This window comes from Macrobrachium nipponense, chromosome 17 (assembly GCF_015104395.2).
Source record: "Macrobrachium nipponense isolate FS-2020 chromosome 17, ASM1510439v2, whole genome shotgun sequence".
NCBI lineage: Eukaryota > Metazoa > Arthropoda > Malacostraca > Decapoda > Palaemonidae > Macrobrachium > Macrobrachium nipponense.
Window position 1 is genome coordinate 44,729,501 of NC_087210.1, and position 20,940 is coordinate 44,750,440.

Genomic DNA, 20,940 nt, shown 5'->3' on the forward strand with positions numbered 1-20,940 from the left:
ATACCAGAGTTCAGAAAAAGGTTTTAGAATTTTCAGATAATGATGAAGCATATGATTCTAGGTAACTAAAAAGACTATTGAAAGACCATTATGGAGGCCACATATCCTTTTCTGAACAACCTTGAAGAGAAACACTAATATATTTCTTTGATATGGCCAGCTTCATTATAAATAAGAAATTCCGAAAGAGAGAAGATGACACAAGAGGAAAGTAGAAGGATCATTGAAGCTGCTGCAAACTTAATCAGAGCGGAAATTCGGAAAAACAGTATGACTCATCATCATATCCAACTACAGAAGAAATAACTAGTCCATGGATTCCTGATAGCCTTAGAATTTTTATGGCTAGCTTTACCAAGTCCACACTTAAGCAAGAATGTATAGGACAATATATTGTCAAGTTAGCTTCTCCTATGATAATACGACCTATCTTATTTGCCCTGGGTGTTGAGGTAGATCACATTTATGGATCAAAGTGGCTCAATGATGAATTGTTCAAGGTAGGATTTTCTGTTTCCTATTGTGAAGTCACTCGTTTCAAGCAAGCTTCTCTTACCTCACAATCGTTGAATGATATCATCAAGGAAACATCAACAGAAAAAAGCTTCACACAATTCATCGCAGACAACGTTGACCACAATATTGCTACTTCAGATGGCCGAGGAAGCTTTCATGCCATGGGCATCATTTCTTCAACAGTCGGGAGTAGTCAGGGTGTAACCAAGGAGATACGAATTAAAAGGCCTGATAAGTTACTGAGGGTAAAGGAATTAATACTCAAGGCAACAGATGTCCATATTACCATATTCCCACAGAGCAGAAAATTTGACAGTATTTTATTCAAACCTTCGATAGAACTTTTATACCCTTATGTTTTACCTGAAACACTGAATGCAGAAATTTTGTGGCATGCTGCAAGTTTAAATTCAACAAAAGATAATCATAGACCTAACTGGTCTGGTTTTATGCAAAACCTGATTCAAGAAGGGAATCAAGAAAAGGCAATAATAACATTGCTGCCCATTATTAACTTGAATCCAATAAACTACACATGCATCTACTCTACTCTGCTTTTTGTGATTGATCAGTGTAAAACACTCAATGTTACAACACCATCTATAACATTTGATCAACCATTGTGGCTTAAGGCAACTGAAATTGCAATAGAGAAGTCCTTGAATATTGTGATACAATTTGGAGGTTTCCACACATTGATGTCTTTCGTTGGCAGCCATGGCTCCTCGATGGATAGCTATGGCATTGAAACTGTGCTGCAAAATAAGTGTTTCAAAGTGATGAAGTACTAAAAGATATATCTCCTGTTTATTAACCCTGAGATGGAAAACTAATAACAATAATTTTATGTAATGCTTTTCCATAGTGTTGTTGGTGTAACAAAGGCATACCCACCTATTAATGAATTCCATTATCCTTTATAATGAGGATTTTAACAGGTTACATTCACACTATCTCATATGAATTCAGCTTAATGGGGGGTGACTTTAGGAGCACATTGTGAAAAATGCTCAAGGACTTAGCTGGTGGGTTTTTTTTTCTGATAAAATATAACTATTAAAGAATACTTTAAAATCATTTCCAGCTTTATAGTATTTATTTTCGGGTTGGCTCCGTTTTAAGCTTGAATTGACCGGCCTATCCCCATGCTTCAGCTGACTGCTTGGAGAATGACTACCATCTCTTATCAGCAAGGGTGTTTTTCCAAAGAAATTCAAAATGTCAATCATTAACACCAGAAGGGAGTTGACTTTTGCACTGTATCATTGACAGTGGACTATATAGAGTTTGGTGCTCTGCTAGAAGGCTTTCCTGCATCTGTACCTCTGTGAATAACATAAATAAATTCTTACTTTACTCAGGCAACAACAGACATTTTTCCAGTCCCAGCCATTAAAGGGTATGGATGATTAAATTCTTATTTTACTCAGGCAACAACAAAATTTTTCAGTCCCAGCCATTAAAGGTTATTGATAATTAAATTCTTACTTTACTCGTGCAACAACAGACATTTTTCAGTCCCAGCCATTAAAGGGTATTAGTACATATTAGCTGCTGCATTGAGGCATACTGCCCTAGCTATTTTGTCTAGCATGAATATTATGGAGGCCACCCGCTCCTTCCAAATTGATATTGCTAAGTCTCCAAATTAACCCCTGGGCTGGAATTTGGATGTGGTACTTAAGTATTCATGCATGCCCCCATTTGAACCCTTGAGCACAATCTCCCTTAACGATTTGACAGTGGAGACACTGTTTTTGTTATCCTTGGCTTTACTACCCAAGGAGCAGTCCTTTCTTTTCTACCCCTTTCCAGGGCCAAGAATGACTTTAAGTCTGATAATTTTGCCTTGCTCTTTCATGATTCACAGTGTCCTCTTTGATACCAATTTGGGAAGAAACCTCTCTCTACATATACACTTGCAAAGGACTAGGGAAATCAGGCAAAATGTCAACAACCTTGTTTGCAGCCCTAGGAAACCTGACTTATCCTTGTCAAAGAATGGTGTCTGTTCAAGGCTCTGGACTCGAATCTTACCATTAGCTTAAAGTAAGATTCAATGATGTGCGGGTGTTGGCGACGACATTCAGTTTTCTTAAGAATTTTTCTCTGGAGAAAGTTCTCAGTGCAACGCAGTGTAGGTGTCACAAACGAACTGACTTAAATTACCAGTTTACCATAACATACATACATACATAAGGAGAGAGGTATGGCTAAAGCCGTATCAAAGTTTGTTTTCTTGGTTATGGATTGCTGGAGTATACGGACAGACATATCGAGAGATCTTACTGTTCCACGATCATGTTATGCGACTGTCCACTTTTTAATTTAATAAGCCCAATCAGCATAAGTATCTATTTTCCCCTAAGTGGATTTGCCATCGCTCTCTCTCTCTCAATGGTCTCACTAAGGTTAATATTTTTTTACTTGGCTTATCTGTTTGGTTTATTCCTTTAATCTGTCATTTATCTTATGATATGATTCTCTCTCTCTCTCTCTTATTTTTTAGAATGTGTTCCCTAGATCTGTCATTTAGTAACTAAAGGCCTGTCCACACGATCGGGCCTGATCGGCGGACTTCCCCTCTAACGGGCACACTTGACGGGCAAACCGTCAAATTGCCCGATGGGTCTTGTAGCAAAATCACCATGGTGGTGCCCGATGGCTTGAGCTTCGACCCTGGCAGACGTACGTTAACCATATACATTTCTTTTTCTGAGCCATTCTTTGCACCATATTCTCTTCTTTTTCATCATACACAAAGCAATTATCATGCTACACTATCTTCTCCTTTGCGGTAGGCACCATGTTTATCGTACCGCACTGAACACACTACTGGCATCGTCGGGCTCGCCCACCTCTCCATCGCCTCACCCGTGTGGACAACATTCACGAATAAGTCCGCCAGAATTTGCCCGTCAACCCCGGAGCACGCCGATCAGGCCCGGTCGTGTGGACAGGCCTTTAGGCCATAAAGGGCGTGGGAACACGTCCCCCCCTCCCCGAACCCCTTGGCTACACTGCTCGGTAGCTGAACTCAATGAACTGAAGAAGGAATTGTAAAAGGAATGACAGGAGTTGCATTTAGGGGGCGAAGAGACGCCGCAAAGAAACGTAAGTAATGCTTACAGTACACCACACGAGGTACACTGACGACAATAGCCCCATACAAAGTAGGTGCGTGCATGAATGCACACTCACGGAACCAGCAATGTTTTTTATTTTGCAAATCAGAATTGTGAATACGTAAGAACGGGTCTCACTATTTATCTAGGGTCGTTTCGGTCTTTCCGGTCGTTTTGGTATGTTTATTCTATGATTGTAAACTTGTTGAATTACTGTGTATATATGTTTTATAATTGCAAATTATGTGTATATGTTTTATAATTGCAAATTATGTGTATAAAAGTTTTATAATTGCAAACTTCTTTAAACAGGGCACTTGAAAATGAAGGTACAGAGATAAGAGCAATTTAATCACTGGCATGTGTCAAAGTTAGACAATGAGAAGCACTTTTTTTGTAATATAGTCTAGTGTATAATGATATCAGACAACTGATATATGATAAAAATATATTTTTAAACTATTAACATGATAATTTAACAATATTTGCATGCCTGGATAGAGACTTCTCAAAGCTGTAATTACCATCTTCAGCTCTAACACAAGATGAACAGTGTCAGGACCCTCCTCAAAGGGATATTTTCATACTCCAGAAAAGCAATTAATCATAACTGGTGTTCTCCAAAGTTAAGTCACGATAAGTGAAATAACAGACAGTGTGCAAATATTAACAGAGGGATACAAATACCACAAGTAATAATACTATAATATATTTACAAAACACAAAGATAGAAATGACTGCCGGAACCTCTACAAATACAAAAGTATATGAAAATCAGTCACACAATAATAATACAATAATTGAATAAAACACCCACACTATTAAAGAATCAAACCAGACATTCTCCAAAATAAGGGGGTCCCGAGAGATAGAAAATAACGGCCAGAATGAAGCCTAGTAGTTAACAAAACTAAGATAACCTAACTAATTTAAAGTGGCCACTAAGAGTTTTAAATCCCCATAAATTCTTATAAAAACTATATTGATCCAGAATGACGTCGTGGATGTCAAAAAAACGGGAAGGTATGCCCCGATATCTTCCAAATAGCGGCAGAGTAAAGCCCGATCTCCTCCAGGAAGATCCACGTCTCTCTGGCAGACGTCACAAAAATTAAAGGCTTTATACCTGCTGTCCTGCTCACGGAGAGGTCCCCCAGGCAAATACTGGGCCAAGGAGACCGAAAACAGGACTCTGGGAATAAACAGGCCAAGGATCAAAAACAGGAATGGTAACTCGAATAATGTGGAGAAAGAAAACTCAAAACCCTGATGGGGATATTATAATAAATAGCAAAATTAGGGTAAACTAAAGATAATGAACCAAAATAAAAACAAGACAAAAGGAAATGGCCAAGTTCTAACAACAGTAAAATTTTAAACGAGAACTCACCCCACTCCTTATGGGGACTTTTATCCATTAGTACACAATCTGTATGAATCCACAAGTCACAGCCTGAGCACTGTATGACATTTGCATTATTACAACTGACTACAATCACCACAGGGATACTTTGGCAGTTTTTTCAGCCTTTTTATGCCGATATGAGAGCACATGAACAACCACTACCCAGGTAATTACAGGTAAAGTGTGAAGAAGCCCCCTGTTATCAAATTACTAAAAATAATAGTTTTGAAAATGGGCTGAAGCCTAGCCAACAGGGAAGAGTGAGGAAGCCAAGATGCCATTGATTCAAATTATTAACAACAATAATATAATTATTATTTAAGAAGCCCATCAAGATACTCTACTACCTTACTCTACAATGGCATGGTAGCCTACGTAGCTAGTTGCTAAAACTAGCGGCCACCATACATACAATGCAAACAAATGTCAGCCGATGTCACGTTTAATTACTGTTTAAACAAGTTTACAATTATAAAACAAATATACACAAAAATTAAATAATTTTACAATTATAAAACAAACATGTCTAGGGTTGTTTCGTAGGCCTTTTCGGTCTGTCGTTTCGGTAAATAGTAAGACCTCATAAGAACCTATCGTTTAAGAATAGTAAGGCCTCCAAATAACAAATAAGATGAGTGACTAACGGAAATTAGCATAAGATGCAAATTCGGCATTGTCATTAGTATCACAGGCAACTGCTTTTTGAGTCTAGCGCCAGGGTTATACAACTGATAAGCCAGACACCGACCGTTATCACGGTCAATACCTGCCATTTCTACACGATTGGTTCTAGTAGTGACACCATAAAAATAGAAAGCGACGCTCTTCCATCAGGACTACGTGTAACCAGAACAGGGGACTTTTCATCAATAAAGTAAGTAAATCAGTTAATTACTCAAGTCAGTAATGTGAGAGTGCTTAGCAGTGCAAGGGTGGCTGCTTACCTGTTGGGATTCTTTGCTAAATTTCGGGTCTGGGGTTTGCTTTCCATTTTCTCATTGGTAATCTGGTTAAGTTACGTTTAAGACGGCTTAAATGGTTCAAGGCAAACTGCATTGTTAAGCTAACTAGGGTAAAAAACCGCATGGTACAGGGGTGGACCATGTACATTATAACGTACATTATAACGTGTCCTGACATCGGAGATGGGCATCAGACGCGACTTGTTGTTGGTGAGAAACGGAGCTAAAGACCTCTTACTCCGGTGTCAGGACGCGTTATAATGTACTTTTCTTGGGGTTGTACATATTGATCGTACATGGTCCACCCCTGTACCATGCGGTTTTTTACCCTAAAACATCCGGCATAATAAGACCCGACGGTGCTACTTTGGCTTGTTACTGCCGTCACTTCCTAGGTGATGTAAACCAGGAGTGATAGCAAGGCCTTGATATATATATATATATATATATATATAATATATATATATATATAGATATATATATATATATATGAGGACAGGAGCAATTACGCATCCATAAATTTACAGGTTAAATATGTGGTAATGCCTGAAACAGACCGATTATGAATCATTTCATATGATGAATGCAGTGTAGCTCAAGTATGCTCGTAAGATAAGGGAAAAGATATTTTATACCCTAAAAAAAACCGGGTTCAGTGTGTCATGATTCGGGGCTAATTAAGCCATGGAAGCAATTAATGATTTTAACCGTGATATTAGTAAAGGTATTTTGTTTCATATCATAGGGAGGTTGGCAGCTGCAAATCTAGGCCCTACAAATGTAAAACTATGGAACAGTTTAGTTACAGGACTAGAAAATTCCTCATTCACAAATCCATCTATTACTGATAGGGAAGTGTATGCATTTGCTGACGCTCCACATCTCATCAAAGTAGCACGAAACAATTTTCTAGATTCTGGCTTTCAGTTATCAAATAAGAAACGTGTACGGAGTGGATGTGTTAGAAAACTCATCTTGAGAAGGGTGAGTGGTCTGAAGACAACGCATAGCTTATCTGATAAACATATTACCGTTGCTGACTTTGAAATACTTTGGAGACAAAGGACCTTTGAAAAACAAAGAATTCATCTTAATTATTATCAGCAACCCACATCATTCAACATAAAAAAAAGCGTAAAAAATTCTGTGTAAATTTTGCGCTGTATAATGAAAGTACCAAAGAAACAACATAGCAAGTAACACTTTTTTAAGCTTTATTATGACAGTGGCCATGTTGTTGGTTTTGCATATTTTCTCCTTTGACTTCTCTCAGAAGAGATGTTTATGTTTGGACTCGTATCTTAAAAAACGTACGGCACCAGACAAATAGGGCAATAACCTCATTAGGTAAATTTACATAGTGATGCATATAAGAAATTGTACTTTTGGTAGCGTCTTTGCCAGGTTTCAGTGATTTCTCTCCGTGATGGAAAACGAAGTCTTTCCATTTTTTGAAGTTCACTGAAGAAACAAACACTTGGTATCATTAAACTTTTTCCCTAACTCCAGCTAGCTGCCAAATTCCATGTCCCTTCCCCAGGTTTATGTGGGAACCAAAATGTTGAAACTGTGGAAATTTAAAAGCTGTATATCCACCAAGATAATGTAGTCCCGTTTTCATCTCATTTTCCAGTTCCAGGGAGAGTATAGTATCATTACATTCTTTATCTGCAATATCATCCATCTCTAAGTTGTCAGGAACAAGAGAGGCAAACAGCATAGCCGATAAACACAGTTCTAGGTCGAAGTTGTTCTGGTCACAATCAACTGCCTGTACACTGTTACTTGAACATTGCGATATGTCGTGTATCTTGGTTATGTCCTCATTTATCTTTTCAGCAACCAGCTGGGTTTATTTTTGTAAGTTATGAACTAATAATATGTACAAAAGATACAGGTGAAGGATGTTCATATTCAACACCTTTTTGCCTAAGGCTAGCAAGCAGATGCTCCAATCCGTCCCGGTTTTACCTGCATGTTATTATGTATGAAATGCCATACCTTGACCATTTCATAAAACTTTTGTAAATATTCCGATGATACAACAAGTTCTTAATGAAATTGATACATGCACTTACTTCCAATGAATTTCAAAGTCTTTGCAGTATCAATTAACGGTTTATGTGCTTCTTTATTGTTCAAGATGAAGTTCATATGCATGCCAAGGATCTGGTCACCACACTTACTATTTGTACTTGTTAGAGCAAGAGACCCTTAATCCTGGGTAAGGGACACCATTCATACTTGGTGCACGGTTTGGTCAAGTACCTGGTTGCTAGTTACCTCACAACAGCCAGACACCTGAACCTTCATCACCAATACCAAACGACTGAATACTCTAAAGGTAACAGTGATCCCTTATAGAACTTAATAATCAAGTAAAAATCAGACTAAGTTCATTAAAATAGATGTGAGGTAATCTTAATTAAAGGGCATCACTCCTTCAACAATTTTAAATCTAAGTATTTCCCTGGTTCTAATTCACTTGAGGAAAACAGCACAATTAGCAATGCTCATATAAATTTTAATACAAACATTTATTTCTAATTTTAGAAATCAAGTGAAATTCACAATTTCAGGGAAATTTATCACTTGGAAACAAACGTTTAATTAATTCTTGAATTAATCATTAAACAACATTAAATCCAAATTATAAATTTTACCGAAAATTCATTAATCGAACTTTAAATTGTTCCATTAAAATTAAAATGATAAAACAATAATTAAATTTGAATTTCATTAAATACAAATTAATTCACAAATTTTAGATTAAAACGATTATACAACCAGAAATATTCATATTAAACAGATTGAGAGAGAGAAAAAACACACAATAATATGGAAAAGCATTAAAAGCAAAGACAGTACAAACATTAAACACACAAAATGGACATATTTAAAGAACAAAATAAAAGAAAAATGCATAATAAGTAATAATCTTATCCAAACACTGTAAACAAAACCTTAAAGTGCACTTCAGAATACATGTAAAAATACCATACCTCAAACTAGTTGCAATTTTTCACTCAAAAAGAAAGTCCTGTTACCATCTTCAACACTTTTGTTTCGCCACGTCAAAATAATAATGATACTGTCTGTTCAGATTCCACAAATAACAAATATGTTAATAAGAAATTAAACCTAGTGAGTGACCAATCTCAAAATATGAGTTACGTTATGGTAGAAAATCAATGTCTTGAGAGAGAGAGATAGAGAGGCATAACAGCCTCTTCACCGCATGCGAGTCTTGGAATCGAATGAATCGTTCTATGGGTGTGAAAAAGGGCGTACCAGGGCGAATGGGGCCCCTTGGTTGAGCAATGTGTTCAAGACGAAAACATAGTTTAATCATCTCCATGACATCATGGAATTTTCCAATTCATAACTAATCTATTTATGAGACTGCAAGTCCTCTTTAAAAAATTAGATTAACTCATCTATTTTCAAGGGGTTGAACAACAACTTTTGCTCGAACAGAGCAACCTCTCTTTGCGCCCTTAAACTACCTTCTCTCTCTCTCTCTCTCTCTGCCTTTGAGTTCTTTCTCAACAATGAATTATATACTATTTACACATATCTTTAAATATGAGAATCTGAACATAAAAATATACATTTTACAACATTATACACAGTTTCTGAGGGGAATTAATTGTATTATCAAAACCGTAATTGTATTACAAAACTTACAGTATAAGTAATATATATATATATATATATATATATATATATATATATACATATATCTTATATATATATATAGATATATATATATATATATATATCTTGCAATTCCACAATGGTCTCGTGAGTGAAGTATATAAGAGATCCTCATGTGAAAATGAAAGAAGGAGGTACCAAGACTTTCAACTTTTATTCCAAAGTCATCTCCAGGGCACTGAAGACGACTTTGGAATAAAATTTTAAAGTCTTGGTATCTCCTTTGATTTTCACGTGAAGAGCTTATATATATATATATATATATATATATATATATATTATATATATATATATATATATAATATATATAATATATATATGCAGAAGCCAGGTACTATGTCGTACCTCTAAGTAAATGGGGATACAATCCACAATGAAGTAAAATCCTCTTGTAGTTAAAAATATATATTTCCTGTATAGGATTAAAGCTTTCGACCATCAACTGTGGTCTTGTTCACTAAAATGTGATATGTCACCTCAAGGAACTAACAAGTAAGAGCACAAACATTTGAAAAATTAGGTAACAAGCTAGTTCATATTATGAATGATCAGGCGGTTGAGCCCTCGTTCTTTCCAGAATTCGTCTTGATCTTCGTGGGGGAATGTTTCTATTGTCAACTGCTTGTTCTCTGCTGGTTGGGTGGTTTGTTTGAGAAATGACCTGAGTGGAGTAAACAGGAGAGGAAGCAGCATCGTTATTGGCACATATATTTCTAAAGTTTGAAATTTTCCCTTTCCTACATATCTCTTCACAAATAGCTGTATTTTCTGTAATGCCAGTATTTCCTGCAAAGGTCTCGTTTAATGAAATTAACGCCCCTTCTACTACTCGTCTCAAAGTCCTGTCGTTACAAGCAAAAACAACCTTTGTACCTTTAAAATTTATTGCGTGGTTTTTCTCCCATGTATGTTGCGCAATTGCACCGTATGAACTTCCCCTTCTGCAAGCAGCAACGTGTTCTTCCCTTATCTTATCAATGGAACGTCCGCTTTCTCCCACGTAACATTCATTGCAATCACCACAAGGTATTACATATACTCCTTTATTCTCTCTATTACCCGGGTTATTTTTAATGAGTTTCTTCTTGATTGTACTGAAAAACTATGTTGAAGCCGTTCTTTTTTCCTTTAAGCTGCCTAGAAAATTTATAAGTTCTCTATTATAAGGAAGAGCAAGAGATGCCTTAAAATCTGCCTTTTCAGTTATATCATGAGGGGCGTAAAACATCGATCTAGCTTTAGATAGAGACTGTAGTATAAAAAACATTGGGTAACACAGTTTAGTAAAACTATCTACCAAGAAATTTATTTCGGCGTCAATGAACTGGGATCACATATTCGGTATGCTCGAAAAAACAAATTGGTTAAAACCTTGTGCTTTACTTTAGGTTCATGATATGAAAAGTAATGAATATAGGTGTTTGTGTGGGTGTTCTTCCTATACACGCTGAATTTAAAGTCACTACTCACTGTGTCTCTATGAACTACCATATCTAGAAAGGGAAGCCTATTTTCCATTTCCTTTTCCACTGTAAATTTGATAGAGGGCAAAAAACCATTAAGCAACTCTAAAAACCTATGAAAGGCTTCCTCGCCGTGTCTATAAACAATAAAAACATCATCTACATACCTAACCCAAATTTCAGGCTTGATGTCTTCCGGTAGTGTGTCAACGTAAACCTTTTCGAAAAATTCCATACATAAGTTAGCCAATATAGGGGAGAGAGGTGAGCCCATCGAGACCCCGGATTTTTGTTGATAGAACGAACCATTAAACTCAAAAATTGTAGATTCAACGCAAATGTTAATCAAATGACAAAATTTATCTATGTGCATAGGTGGCTTGAAAATATTATCTGAGGCTAATTTCTTCAAGTTGTCGAGCACAAAACTCAGTGGTACATTTGTGAATAAAGAAACTATATCTAGACTGTACATAGTACCTATGTGATTCTTTTCCTTAATTTGATCCATAAAATCCATACTGTGCTTAATGTGAGATTTCGAAATTGTCCATATTAATTTCCCCAAAACATCCGCTAACCATGATGACAGATCCGACTGGGTCGTTCTTTTGATCTGCAAAGCAGATGTCAGTTGGTAAAATACCCTTCATTCTTGACTCAGTCTCATCGACTGTGATGATATTCTTTAAGTTTCATTCAATTTCTTCTTTCTGATGTAGAGGTTGAGTTGTTAAAACTCATAGTTTAATAACAAGTTATATTCAGCAAGTTTACATCACAATGATATCTACAGGAAGATTTGGATAGCTCTTCAAGCAGAGAGGCGTGATGTACGATTTGGTTTACAAGATCATAGGTGAGCGATACATTGCTCAAATGTTATACACACAAATGAACATACTAATCTAGGTCTGTCACGTAGGCACAGACTGTAATGGGAACGACAACATGTATTTTTAAATGGGGCATCGTTGGCGTTACCTTTTTAAACATGAAACTGATGATCCAGGTGTATACAAACTAAGAAGTTATACAAAGCGACGTCAGGGCAACGTCAACACTGCTTCAATAATACATTACATTCCTGCACGTTCTCATATGACCCCTTGGGTCATGGGTTTTGATTAACAATAATATTCATCATTTATAGAATGTCAAAATACATTCTTTATCATATGTAAACTCTTACATAATGCTCGGTCTGCTATATAAAATCAAACTTTAGATTATAGTTATGCGGAAAGTTTGACTTGCATTTGACTTGAAACAGTGTGATTTTCAGATATAAATGCATAGATGTGATAAACATATAACTACCATCAAAGTGTTTAAGAAAATGATATACGACTGGTTATATGTAAAAATCTGATATAGAAAAAACTTATAAGTAAAAGAAATACATGGAGTACACAAATACAGATCCACGTATAAGGTATAAGGCATATGCATATGATATAATAGTAAATAATAATGATCATGTGATATATAATGATACAGTTATATACTACTAGTCATGAGGATATACTTACTAACGTACGTCTGATAATTGGATGACATAAAGATTACATGATAAAAATCATATATTATCTGAAATTAATGGTACCAAAATGTGATAAGATACAAGGTAACAGATTGATTATAGGCTACCTGATTTGTTTGATTATATTGATAAAAATTGATGGTACCAACATGTGATAAGATACAAGGTAACAGATTGATTATAGGCTACCTGATTTGTTTGATTAATACAGATGATTAATGTAAGTGATTAATCTAGGTGTGCTTTATATAGATTCCTAGTGTGTACACACACAGATATATATGATTCATTGTTTAACTTCTATATGCATCAAATAAGCATGCTGATAGATATATAATGATTTTGATACTGATACGGATTCTTATACTTTACTGATACTTTACATATGGAATACATAGCCAAGGAGATTTCTACTACATATTTAGCTAGCGTCTCACACAGCATTTCACACAATTCACAGTTCCAAACAACCCCCTTGAGTCAAATGAAATGGCCAATTTCAAATGGCTCTAAAATCAAATGCCTTAAGGGCCATCGGAAAATTGTCTGGGCGGGGTCCGATGCTCTGTTGATCAGCCATACTCGTTCTCCTCATCCTGCGCCATACAAATACGTTCACGATGATTAAAATCACCACCAGCACTAGGGTCATCGCCAGAAAAACGTAGAATCAAATGTCCTCTTTGGAGTAGTAAGCGTGGGAAGTATGTTTCATTGTAGTCAATTTCGACAGCTGCTGGGCCACCTTCTCATTAAAAGGCAAAGGTAATGCTGGGATACGGGTGTTGGTCCAGGAAAAGTTCGCAAAATAATCCTGCTCTCTTATGATGGTGCTTATTCCCCTAACATTGTAGGTGGGCGTTGCTCCACTGCAGCTGTCCGCAGCGACGAACAGTCTTGAAGTTGTAGACGATCTGTCCGGGCATGCGACGTTAAACTCTTTGACTGCGAAGCTTAGCCAGGTTCCGTTATTCAGCCTGTAAGTGAACTTATTCTTGTCAAAAGGGTAAAGTAAATTCAGACAACGTTCAAGCGTGTGAGGGAGAGAGCCGTTAAGGACTAGACCTAACTCACATAAATTCGCTGATATATTATGGAATTCAAGAGAGTCAGCTGTACAAACTTTATTACTAATGGCATTAGAACAATGAGTGAACCGATCAAGGCATATAAGTGGGAAACGGAGCTATTTTGTAAGATTTCCAGGCATCAGAAGAATCAAAGGGGATATTAATCATGATTCTGTAATTCTCTACGCTTACTGAAATTAAGCTGTAATAAAATTCGATCTTGTGCTGCTCTAACAAAGGTGTATAACCAAGTTTCTCACGCATATTCTCTAAGGTTAATGTTAAATCTTTAATAGGCAAGAGATGCAGCAAAAGAACTCCCTTTGTAGCTAGTGTAATTGCTTCTACATAATCTTTGGATTTTTTCAGTAAAATGTGAAATTTTCCCATGAATATGATCTACTTTTGAATTGTAATATGCTAATGTTGCAAGTAAATATTGCATATCCATGATCTGATTTATATTACTAGAATACTCGTTCACCAATGTCGTAAGCTGATTTATTGACTCTAATTGTCTGTGAAGTTCAGAGAAAATTAATTCATTTCGATGTTGTAGAAATTCTATTCTCTTATTTTGTTCATTAATTTTTAAGACGATTTGCAATTCCCAAACCTAAACTTGCAACAGACCCAAAAATATTGAGCACCACGAATAAGGATGGGTTACGTCTTTCTACGTTATTGTGACCTACGGTCCATATAAGAAGTTCGCGAGATAAGCATTCCACTTCAGCTGTCTTGTTTTGCAAATCATAAGACATCATCTCAGCTACAGACAAAGTCTGTGCAAGCGGATTCTCTGGGTTGAAAGGAAAATGACGCTTGTGCAATTGATCCAGTGATTCAGCAAACCACGATAAGTCGCTTTTAAGGTTAATGACATCATCTTCTGGCAAGAAAATCGCTCGCAAGTCTACTTCAAGAATTACGTTACTCGCTGTAATAAATACATCCTCAGTTCTTTCAATAATAGAGCCATGTGTAAATTGGATATTTTTTTTTTTAACATTCCGCCCACACGAGAAGAATGTCTGAAAAAACAGTACCAATCCGAACAACATAAGTTTCATGTTGGAAACCTGCAAATAGTAAAATATATGTAATTACTCGTGTTAAATTAGATATTTCTTATTCAAAATTAATAAATTTTTTTCATACAAATTTTATATATACTATTTACCCTGCAAGTTTCATATGGGGATACTACATATTTTCACTCCTAGCCTTTCTTTCGTCACCTTTTTTCATTGACTACGAATATGAGCCAGTAGAACAATCCGTATGTCAATAGGTTTTGATATGTTTTGAACTTTTAGCCTATTTGCCGTTAATATTTCTAGAATACTGAACAGGCCTTCAAACTTAGGCGTTAGCTTATAGTTCAAACCTTTATGAACATATATTTGGATATAGATTTGATCACCTACTGCATATGGTTTTGTTTGTTTAGCGATTTTATCGTGATTCCTTTTCATTATAATTTGTGCCTCTTCTAAATTCTTACAACGTATATTATATCGGCTTACACTTGCATCCATAATATCCCTTAGGGGATTTGATAAATTAGTGGTTGGCTTGAGTATGTGGAAAGGTGTTCTAGCGGGTGTACTGTACAAGGCCTCATGCAGTGTCATTTTTATAGATACATGATATGAATGATTAAGAGTACTTAGAACCGCGGGAACCGCCATATCCCAGTTCAGATCCATACCCCCGAGTGTAACTCGTAGGACATTTAACACCTTCCTATTCACTTGTTCTACCAAACCGTTTAACTCAGGGTGATAAATCGTGGTATTGATTTTCTTAATGCAAAGGAATTCACACGAGTTAAGGAAATGATTGTTGAATTCTCCACCCGAGTCAGAGATTATCATGTGTGGAATTCCGTGTTTACAGATGTAGCACTCATAGAATTTCCTTGCGCATTCAATTGTGGTTTTTGTTTCTAGTGCTATTAATTCAATATAATGTGTCAAGGCATCTATTAACACTAAGAGGTGTTTATTTCCTCTGTCAGACTCGTAAAACCCTGTTAATAAATCTAAGTGTACTCTTTCAAAGGGTTGATTTGGCACGGGATAGGCCCCCATACTGACAGGTGTCTTAGTGTGTCCATTGTTTTCATGACAAATGTGACAATTAGTTATGTGCTTTTTTATATCTGTAAGCATTGTAGACCAGAGAAATAGTGATTTGGCTTTCTGTGACATAATAGGGAACCCTGGATGACCATGTAAGGGATTAGAATGCAACCAGTTTAGGTCGATTGGTATAAGAGAGATTGGTACTACTACCTGGTCGTTAGTCACCTGTGGTGTGCTTTGGGTTTTCCTCGTCACGGACCTACACAGAATATTACCTTTGATTACAATTCTGCTGCACATACTTTGAATATTCTTTTGCTTTAGGATTTCTGTTCAAAGCATCTATTATTTTGCTTAACTGCTGATCTTTTCTTTGTTCAGTTTGTACCAGTTCAGCGCTCCAACCCAGGTCTTCAATGTGCACGATCGCTTGGGTTTGTGAATTTTCTTGTTCAGATATGGTTTTAACAATAGGCACGGATGTTTTTATATCTTCTAGTCCAGCTAATGGTTCCTTACAGGATGGCGCGGGATTGCGGGATAATGCGTCAGCTATGATATTAGCTTTCCCAGGTAGGTATCCTATCTTGGCTCCAAAGCCCTGAATGATCAAATGCCACTGAGTTCTTTTTGAAAAACTCGGTAAGGGGCTTATGGTCAGTAAGGACCTTAACAGGGTAGCCATAGATTATGAACTTAAAATGTACTGGTGAGTTAATGATACCTAGCCCTTCCTTGTCTATCACTGCATATTTACTTTCAGAGGGTTTCAGTTTATGTGAATAAAAGCTATAGGAAAGAACTGCTTATCATATTGCTGAAGTAGTATCCCTCCTACCCCTTGGTCTGAGGTGTCTGTTGCATTAAAAAAATCCTTATTAAAATCAGGGAATTTTAAGATAGGTGAACTGCATAATTCCTCTTTCAAGGTATTGAACGCCTGTTGATGCTTTTCAGACCATATAAAATCTACACCCTTCTTCGTAAGACCTGTTAAAGGAGCTGCTATGATTGAATAGTTGCGTATGAACCTACAATAATACCCACTACAGCCCAAAAATTGCTCTATCCCTTCTACGTTAGTAGGTACCAGAAAGTTACGGATAGCCAACACCTTATCATGGACCACCTTAAGACCTTGACTAGATACCGTAAAACCTAAATAGACAAGTTTGGTTTTAAAAAACTCACATTTAGATATGTTTACTTTGAGACTGTGTTGCCTTAGTCTCTGTAGTACTAGCTCTAGTTTATGCAAATGTTCTTCTAAGGTATTAGAAAAGATTACAAGATCGTCCATATAGGCATGAAGGGTATCCCCTAACAAGTCTCCAAACACTGTATTAATCATTCTGGTGAACGTAATTGGGGCGCAACATAAACCAAAAGGCATACATAAAAATTCATAATGTCCCCTGGCTGTGCTGAAGGCGGTGTATGGGGTACTCTCACTAGCTAATGGTATCTGGTGGAAGCCTTTAAGTAAGTCCAAGCTGGTGAAAAATTTATTCGGACCTAACAAAGATAAGATATCGTTGGTACATGGCACTGAAACAATTGGGAATCGTTTCCTCGTTTAAGCGACGGAAATCTACGCAAATACGCCAAGTCCAATCTTTTTTAGGCACGACGATCAAGGGAAAATTGTAAGGGCTATTTGATTTCCTAATGACTCCTTCTTCTAACATTTTACCTACTTTGTCATTGATCTCATTCTGGAATTTCATAGGGAGTCTATACGAAGGTACGTAAATAACCTTATGCTTGTCTTTTAACAGTATTTGGTGTTCAATGACATCCGTTTTCCCTAGAGATCCCTCGGTAGTGGAGAAAACATCATGATATTTAGTTAAAAGATAACAAAAATTTCTGCTGGATCTCCACTTCTTGATTGTCTTTATTGATTTTACTTTTGATAGATTGTAAGAGGGATTCGTTGACAACAGGTTGAGCTTGATTAATTTCAGCGACGGTAAGAATGCGATATTTATACACTTCTATATCCATGATATGTAGATTTTTGTGGCTTACTAGATTGGTATTCAAATGGTTACAGACTTCAATGTTAACCTGTTGTTGTGAGTCAACAGTGTATAATGCTTGTGTTGCGGAAAGTCTGTTAATTTTCAGAGTGTCAGGAAGGATTAAAATTTCAGATCCCGGCAAAGTTTTTTACACGCACTAAGATATTCGAGTGTGCATTCGTCTCGAGAATTTGCGTGCAAGCTGCGATTGCGGGTGTGCGATAATTCTGTTGGGTGGCTTGAACATTATCTTCATTTATGAGACAAGTGATTGGTTCCTCTATGTAAGTTATTGTTTGATTAACTGTCTCTTTTTTGTCCAAAACGGATTTTAATGTGTTAGAAGACTTATAGAATTTTCCTTTGATAAACACGCCATGTTTGGCAGGAGGTAAGATAATGTTTTGTATGCCCATAGATGGGTATCCTACAATTACAGCTGGATACATATCAATGTTTTATACAACTATAAAGCATGCGCTTACCCACCCTGTACTGAATCTGAGTTACGCCTACGACACTTAACTCGTTATTGCCAATTCCTGAAAGTCGTACTCTTGACTTCTCAATAGGGAAGTTTGAAAACAACAAACAGTGAGTCCGTAAGTCCATGATAATACGTGGACTACCAGAATAAAAAAAAACAATGTAAATGGCTGATATTCTAAATTTACGGCATGTAAAGTGGGCGTAATTCACCATTACTTATTATAACATGTATTGTATGAAAATCTACGGGAACCTGCTCTGATTTATTTGATAAAGTCATGTGATTCATAGGAAAATTCTAGGATTCACATAATACTTCTAGGTGATTAAATTTATTTTTTTGATTCAAAAGGTGTTGATATGAATGACCCAACATCACTCTCCTCCCCGCTGGAGTCGCTTATGTGGAGTTTGCTTTGCTTTGAACACTCAGAAAATTTGACTGACTCTGACTGTTTTGGCTAGACGGACCAGGAACCGAGTTCCCTGAAGCCCGATTTGTTTGTTTCTGCTTCTGAGCAGAGCTACTGTTTACTTGTTTCTTTTTATGATAATGTGGATTCTTCTTCTTGTTATCATTGGCAACATTTTGTGTGTTTTTAGCATTACTTTGCTGCTGATTGCGTGAGAAACATCGAGCGTAAGAATGACTTGAGCTATTATGAATAGAACAATAATGTGTGCGGCAATCTGAAATCATATGACCCGCTCATTTACAATTAAAACAAGTTATCCCTGCTGCGTTATTATTAACTATATGTACTTGCTGTGGTTTACTTTCATTCTTTGCAAAAACTTGAACAAGCAAGGGATCTAAATCTGCACACTTAAACATGTTTCTTAACTTGTTTATATATGTCTAGTTCCGTGCTGTTGGGCAATAGCTCCTCATCAAAACACCATAACCCAAGTAGTGTTATTTAAGTTATCCAGATATTCATTCAACCGGTCTGCAATTAGTGCTGCCCTATCCACCACGTTAAGTTGAGTCATAGAGATTAAATTAAGGATATTCCTCAAAGCTAAAACCGCATCCAAGGCCTCCTCACTGCCATATATGGCGCGGAATCTAATTTTAAATTCATCCCATGTATCCGCCTCTTGGAATGAGACGCCCCTAAGGTACGAACCTGCATCCCCTTTTGCAAAGTCTATGAAGCTTTTAGCTGATTGCGTGAGAAACATCGAGCGTAAGAATGACTTGAGCTATTATGAATTGAACAATAATGTGTGCGGCAATCTGAAATCATATGACCTGCTCGTTTACAATTAAAACAAGTTATCCCTGCTGCGTTATTATTAACTATATGCACTTGCTGTGGTTTACTTTCATTCTTTGCAAAAACCTGAACAATAGCTCCTCATCAAAACACCGTAACCCAAGTAGTGTTATTCAAGTTATCCAGATATTCATTCAACCGGCCTGCAATTAGTGCCGCCCTATCCACCACGTTAAGTTGAGTCATAGAGATTAAATTAAGGATATTCCTCAAAGCTAAAACCGCATCCAAGGCCTCCTCACTGCCATATATGGCGCGGAATCTAATTTTAAATTCATCCCATGTATCTGCCTCTTGGAACGAGACGCCCCTAAAGTACGAACCTGCATCCCCTTTTGCAAAGTCTACGAAGCTTTTAGCTTCCTGTAATTGTAGGGACAGTACAGTGATGCATTTTGCTTTTAAATAAGCATCCACAGATGAGATCCAAGATTCCACGCCCCGTTAACATGGCCTTGAAAAGGGACGATTGCTGACCTGGCGCTAACTAAAATTACCACTGGGTTATTGGGTGTGGGGTTGCTGGGTGCAGGGGTACTCAGTACTAGATCTGACATCTTTACTTTTTGTTTTTTCTTATCACTACGGTTCCCAGCAACCCTATCAAAATATCTGTATGAACACACGTCCACTGTGTAAATGCATATGCAATATAAAAAAATGTGTCACAGATAATTAAAGTGTCCCCCAAAATTATAAGATTAAACACAAATAATATGATAAATATATTTCAGGAGAACTTCTGAAAAAAAAAGGTTGGCAAAAACAAAGATAAAAAGCCTGGAGGACCGAATAACCAAAGATGAAGATAGATTCCTGCAAGAAAGTAAGATTAAGGATGTCTCGTATCTCACCCCAGGAACACCGGTCACTCGACCTGCGTAAGAGGAGCACTCAAAGTTACACACCAAATGAATAAAAAAGTTGCCCGTAGCGGATATTTAAGGGAAAGTCTGCGGTGTTTTCATGACGTCATGGGCTTCGCTTCTTCCGTCTGCACTTCTGGCGACCCAGATCGCCTAGTCGTGTGTTGTTTTGATAGTAGAACGACTGTTTGCTATTTCGATAGGTTGTTGATGATCCTCTGCGGAAGACACGTTGGCGGAAGTTCTCGAAGTTCCACACTGTTGAAGACGCCCAATATACGATGTTTAAGCCTCTTGATATAAAAATGTATGCTTAATTTGTTTCATTAACGAAGCTCGTGGATGAATGTCATCTCGGTACGATCGGAATGATACTCGTGTTGCCGTCAG

The 20,940-nt window shown here is 36.9% G+C and overlaps 1 protein-coding gene across 4 annotated transcripts in view; it reads left to right on the forward strand.

Moving 5' to 3' along the window:
- LOC135196208 (uncharacterized) overlaps positions 1-20,940 on the forward strand; it is a 249,441-nt gene that overhangs the window by 22,294 nt on the left and 206,207 nt on the right. Inside the window, exon 1 of one of the 4 annotated variants that reach the window (XM_064222831.1) lies at positions 3,057-3,630. The exons of 2 other annotated variants lie outside the window; for them this stretch is intronic. The gene's annotated coding sequence lies outside the window, so the exon portion shown is untranslated. Of the gene's footprint in view, positions 1-3,056; positions 3,631-5,774; positions 5,921-20,940 lie in introns of those variants that run through there. One more of the 4 variants, XM_064222829.1, reaches the window with a different exon arrangement.